This window comes from Manis pentadactyla, chromosome 16, assembly GCF_030020395.1.
Source record: "Manis pentadactyla isolate mManPen7 chromosome 16, mManPen7.hap1, whole genome shotgun sequence".
Classification (NCBI taxonomy): Eukaryota; Metazoa; Chordata; class Mammalia; order Pholidota; family Manidae; genus Manis; species Manis pentadactyla.
Genome location: NC_080034.1, coordinates 29,491,100 through 29,497,400, shown reverse-complemented (window position 1 = coordinate 29,497,400; position 6,301 = coordinate 29,491,100). Strand labels below are relative to the sequence as shown.

Here is a 6,301-nt window from a genome sequence, read left to right as displayed (position 1 = left end):
GCCTAGTAAACATAATGTTCTTCATGTAATTGTAGATTAATGATACCAAAAAAAAAAGATGTCTATTTCTCAGTGACTGCAATGGGGTATGGGGGGGACTCGATAATATGGGTGAATGTAGTAAACACATTGTTTTTCTTGTGAAGCCTTCATAAGAGTATATCAACGATAACTTAATAAAAAAAAGATGTCCATTTCGAATTCACATGTTTCTATATTAAATTTAAAATATATCCAATTTCATGTTTGTATAATGGCATATGCTCAGTAAAAACAAAAATTTTAGTAGTTGATTTTTCTTCCACTCTGCTCTTGCTTGCTCCCTTGAATTTCTGATTCCTGACTTTTGGGTTCTGTGGCTTCAGGAGCCTTCACCCTGTCAAAGTTATTAATATATTCTCCTGTATATTTTAAACACATTTTGTTTTTCATATTTACTTCATATGGAACTTTATGTATAAAACCAAATAATCCATTCAATTAAAATCTAAACTTAGTTTTCACAGACAAATAGCCAATTTTGTCTGAAATATGAATTAAAATTACCTGTATACTGGAAAGTCATAGGGAATGAGTTACCCTGTAATGAATAAGCCTTGCCAAAAGTTCATTATCCACATCTCAATCCACAGTTGAGAGACAGCAAAAGCAATTCTGTTGTTTTCTGTTAGGGGTGTAATTTAACAGTGAAGAGACTTTTTAAATGTGATTTCTCTATTGAAAAGGAAACTAAATACCAGGATTGATGATAGAAGTCAAATAAAGTAAAACAATCTGAAAAACTGATGGCTCTTAATCAGAAAATGTGAGTTATATGCGAGATTTTGAGCAGTCCAGGTCATATTTTATAATGTGTCCAGAGCACATTGCAGGGCAACAGAGACCTGCAATCAGACTTTTGGATACACCAGCTCAGTAGTACAAAAGGCCTGTCAGAGAAGGGTAGCAGTCTGTGTATGTGAGGCTGCCATATAAAACAGCCTAGAGAAGTTTATTTTCGTCATCTTTGGCTGGGTGGGATTAGGAGATCTAGGAGACATTACCAAGGCTCACTGAAATCTGTGTCTCCTCTCATTCCGAGCATGAGGAAGACATTTCCTCCCCATTTCAGAAAGGTGGCAGAAGGGATGTGACTATTTCTAGCCACTATGGGCTGTGTGAATGAGTAGAAGCATCTTTTATCACTTCCAGGCCCAATCAGGAAAGAGTAGTTGTAAGACGTCCATGCTCTCTTCCCTTGCTGTGGCAGCTAAGGAAGCCACATGTTTTAGATGGTGCAGCCTCTCAGCCTGGGTCCCCGGCTGATTGTGTGGAGCAGAGTACCACAAGCATGAACGAAAACTTTGTTGTGTTGAGCAGTGAGATTATTTTATTTTATTTTATTATTAAAAAAAAATTTTTTTTAAATTTTGGTATCATTAATCTACAATTACATGAAGAACATTATGTTTACTAGGCTCCCCCCTTCACCAAGTCCCCCCCACATACCCCTTCACAGTCACTGTCCATCAGCATAGTAAGATGCTGTAAAATCACTACTTATCTGCTCTGTGTTGCACAGCCCTCACCGTACCCCTCCCCACACTGTACATGCTAATCATAATGCCCCCTTTCTTTTTCCCCACCCTTGTCCCTCCCTTCCCACCCATCCACCCCAGTCCCTTTCCCTTTGGTAACTATTAGTCCATTCGTGGGTTCTGTGATTCTGCTGCTGTTTTGTTCCTTCAGTTTTTCTTTGTTCTTATACTCCACATATGAGTGAAATCATTTGGTACTTGCCTTTCTCCGCCTGGCTTATTTCACTGAGCATAACACCCGCTAGCTCCATCCATGTTGTTGCAAATGGTAGGATCTGTTTTTTTCTTATGGCTGAGTAATATTCCATTATGTATATGTACCACATCTTCTTTATCCATTCATCTACTGATGGACATTTAGGTTGCTTCTATATCTTAGCTATTGTAAATACTGCAACGATAAACATAGGGGTGCATCTGTCTTTTTCAAACTGGAGTGCTGCATTCTTAGGGTAAATTCCTAGAAGTGGAATCCCTGGGTCAAATGGTAAGTCTATTTTGAGCATTTTGAGGAACCTCCATACTGCTTTCCACAATGGTTGAACTAATTTACATTCCCACCAGCAGTGTAGGAGGGTTCCCCTTTCTCCACAACCTCGCCAACATTTGTTGTTATTTGTCTTTTTGATGATGGTGATCCTTACTGGTGTGAGGTGATATCTCATTGTGGTTTTAATTTGCATTTCTCTGATGACAAGCGATGTGGAGCATCTTTTCATGTGTCTGTTGGCCATCTGAATTTCTTCTTTAGAGAACTGTCTATTCAGGTCCTCTGCCCATTTTTTAATTGGATTATTTGCTTTTTGCTTGTTGAGGTGTGTGAGCTCTTTATGTATTTTGGATGTCAACCCCTTATCAGATCTGTCATTTATGAATATGTTCTCCCATACTGTAGGATGCCTTTTTGTTCTATTGATGGTGTCCTTTGCTGTACAGAAGCTTTTCAGCTTGATATAGTCCCACTTGTTCATTTTTGCTTTTGTTTCCCTTGCCCTGAGAGATATGTTCATGAAGAAGTCGCTCATGTTTATGTCCATGAGATTTTTGCCTATGTTTTTTTCTAAGAGTTTTATGGTTTCATGACTTACATTCAAGCCTTTGATCCATTTCGAATTTACTTTTGTGTATGGGATTAGACAGTGATCCAGTTTCATTCTCTTACATGTAGCTGTCCAGTTTTGCCAGCACCATCTGTTGAAGAGACTGTCATTTCCCCCATTGTATGTCCATGGCTCCTTTATCGTATATTAATTGCCCATATGTGTTTGGGTTAATGTCTGGAGTCTCTATTCTGTTCCAATGGTCTGTGGCTCTGTTCTTGTGCCAGTACCAAATTGTCTTGATTACTGTGGCTTTGTAGTAGAGCTTGAAGTTAGGGAGATCCCCCCCACTTTATTCTTCCTTCTCAGGATTGCTTTGGCTATTCAGGGTGAGCAGTGAGATTTTGAGGGATAATCTGCTACCAGTATAACCTTGCCTAATATGACTATTATGGAGATGGTTTTATTTTCTTTTCCATATTTTCTGACTTTGGGTTATTTATATAATCTATAAATTTTTTAAAACCATAAAATTTATTTTAATTGAAAAAAATCAGTGAAAAAATAGGAGGTATAAAGCCCTGTCTTTATTAGCCTATATATGAATTTTGATTATTCATGCTTTTGGTGGGACCTAAATAATGTGAAGAAAATGTAAATAGGTATTTATAGATATTTGGAGTTAATACATTTTAAATCAGGGTTAGTTATACTGTGTATCAACTTTTCCTCTCCAATCCCTCTCTGATACTGAATAACTGTTTAGCCGGCTTCCATGGTATATAATCGGAAAACTCTCCTGCTTCCCCTTCATATATGCCCTACACATAGTTCTTGCCATGTCCTGCATGAAGCATCTTGCCGATCCCTTTGTTTTTCACACATTTTTCAGTCACAAGTAGTCTTATTGAAGGAGTGAAAATATCTTGTCCAAGGTGACAATTACAACTCTAAAGTTCAAGCTCAAGGTTCTCCCCTCCCTGTGCTGATTCTGCTTCAGGTGCCACTTTGCTGTAATGAAGAGAGGTGTGCCAGGCTTCTCCACATGCCTACCTTTACTCTTCAGTTTACTCCTCCTCTCCCACTGGCTAGCTGCTATTTCTTAACCCTCCACTCCCAGGGCTTGGTGCAGGAGAAGAAGGGACTGGGAGAGATGGCACAGTCATTCCTGGTTAATGCAGGATGCTCTTAATCTTTGAGAGTTGGTTCCCTTTGGACATGTAGGACTCACAAATGCTGGCTTTTTCCTTTATGTCACCTTTGCGGCCTTTTATTGTCTCTATTGCTGGAACTTAGGCAATGCCTCTCCTCTTTTGACAGCCTATGACCCTTTTCCCCATAGTCCTTGGCCTTCTAGAAGTTCATCCCCTGTAAAACTCACTGTCCTGGGGTCCTTCCCTCTCTGGGCATCCCTCATAGGAAGGACCCTTTTTAAATGACTCCAGGTTGGTTCCCTCTAGGTACACGTGTCCTGCAGGACAACTCACACATCTTTCTCACACATCTTTGCCCTGCTGGCAAGGGCAGCACAGCTCCCTTGCAACCACCACAGTGCTCCATATGATCACCTTACTTGCCATCCCTGGGCAGCTAGTCAGCCAGCACCGTGCTTTGCAACCTTCTCAGTTGGGAGTTAGGATATCAGTCCCCATGGACTTTGTCTTGCCAATGGGTTTCAGCCCCGGGCAAGTTTTCTATGGATTGAGTGTGACCAAAGAAATCGACAGCAAAACGTTCTTGGGATGAAAGGATTATACCCAACTTTATTTCCAGGTGGCAGGTCAGTCACTAAAATCCCGTTCACTCAAGAGCAAGTCTGCATGCAGCAAGCTGGTCTCTGCCTCTGGGCCCCTATGTCTGCACAGCTGTCCTTTAGGCCCTTCTTTCTGCACAGCCATCCTGCTCATCTGTCCTCTGGGCCTCTCTGCAGTCGTCCTGCACAGCCATCCTCCGGGCCTCTCTGCACAGTCGTCCTGCGCAGCCGTCCTCTGGGCCTCTGTCCTTGGCGCTGCCACCACTCCAGCCTCTGCTCTGCTCTCCTGCAGCCTTGCAGCCCTGCCACTGTGTCGTGTGCAGAGCACTGGGCGGAGCTCTTTATATAGAGTCAAATTTCCCACAGATGTGCAGTGAGCTAGTCAACCAGGGCCAGGTGAGAATCCTGGCCACAGGAACTCATTTTATCCACAGACTTCCAAACCCCAGGAGATATATACCAAACACTCTGAGAGATGCTAATTGAGGCCTCTATCTCACTTGGCTTCAGGCAGAGAATGACCTCTCTCCCTCCCCAGAGTGGAGGGAGAGGAAATACAGAATGTGCATGTAGCTCCGCAACACAACTTCCATTCTCTCACATAGACTCAATCTGGATGATTAGTAGTGCTGGCAGACTGGTTCACCTCTCTTCCCATCTCCCTTTGAGGGAGATGGGGGAAAGTGGTACCTGGCACCTATTATGTTGCTTTCTGCTTTGGAGGCCTTTGCTGAAACTTCAAAGACAACAAAGAGAATTTAATTAACATCCCGTAACAACTGCTGTCTGTCATCAATTAGAGAAACTCTTACTAATCTGATGAAAATGTTTGATAAGGAAAAATTCTGAAATGTCCTAAAATTAAGTGACTTGAGGGCCAAATGAGAGAGTCAGTCAATTGCCACAGGCTGTAGCTAACCAGAAACTCCATATTCCTGGAGGAAGTCAACAATTATCTAGCAGGTCCCCAGAACCACTGCATCCCCCTTGCACACGAGTTGTGTCTGACCATCATCAACAACCAATGCCCGAGCCTTCACTATGGACTCACCACCTATCTCCAGACTTTCCCTACTTTGCTTTAGCCCACCTTCCTTATCTGTAGCCACCGTGAATTAGAGAACTTTTTTTCCTTGAGACCCCTCTTATATATGCCCTGTGTCTTGAATCTGGCGGACAAGTTATTTCTGTTAACAGGCCTTGCTACTGGTGAAGCAGAAATTTCCTGTCACAGGACTCAGTCCTTATCTGGCTGCATCTGTAAAAGCACAATAAACCCTTTTATTTCGGAGATCTCTGTCTCTAGAACTTTTTGTCATGGTGAAATAGGTTAAGTCTCTCTCTCTTTCTCTCTCTCTCACACACACAAACACACACACTCTGTAGCAGACATATAGCAATGACAGATAAAACATGAAAAGAGAAAAGTAAAGCAACCTAGGCTTTAAAATAAGATAACCCTGCTCCCCCTGTGAACATGCTGAAGCCACAGACCTCCTGGTTTTTGAAATAAGTCTAGAAGCAAGGATAGCAGTCAGAGATTTGGCTCCTGTGGATGGAGATTAAGGGTCTCCCATTAGGTGGAGGGCCTGGACCAGGTTTTCATCTTAAAGTCAAGGATATCCCTGCCCCTACATGCAAGCTGAACAAAACTATTGCCAACTTTCTGCTTGGGGCGATAGCTTTATGGTAAGCTGTGTGCCAAGTGGGTGGGAGGGCAAAAGTTTTGACAGTCTTTAAGTGAGAACTGAGCCTAAGCACTCCCTGCTTTGTGACTACAATGGGCAATACTTAGATATCACCAATGTTCTTATACGCGAGTAGCAAGCAATTAGAAAATATGATTTTAGACCCCACTAAAATGATAGTAAAAGGCTTTTTTTTAAAGGTATAAACTCATGTGCAACCAGGAATGGGAGGGAGATAATTCC

General features: G+C 42.0%; 1 long non-coding RNA gene across 2 annotated transcripts in view; it reads right to left on the bottom strand.

Moving 5' to 3' along the window:
• Nucleotides 1–1,809: 1,809 nt before the first annotated feature.
• The window catches only part of LOC118928033 (uncharacterized), a 32,274-nt gene continuing 27,782 nt past the window's right edge, over nt 1,810–6,301 (bottom strand). Inside the window, exon 5 of one of the 2 annotated variants that reach the window (XR_008994470.1) lies at nt 1,810–5,106. This is a non-coding gene — a long non-coding RNA (uncharacterized LOC118928033). The remainder of the gene's footprint in view (nt 5,107–6,301) is intronic. The other variant, XR_008994469.1, reaches the window with a different exon arrangement.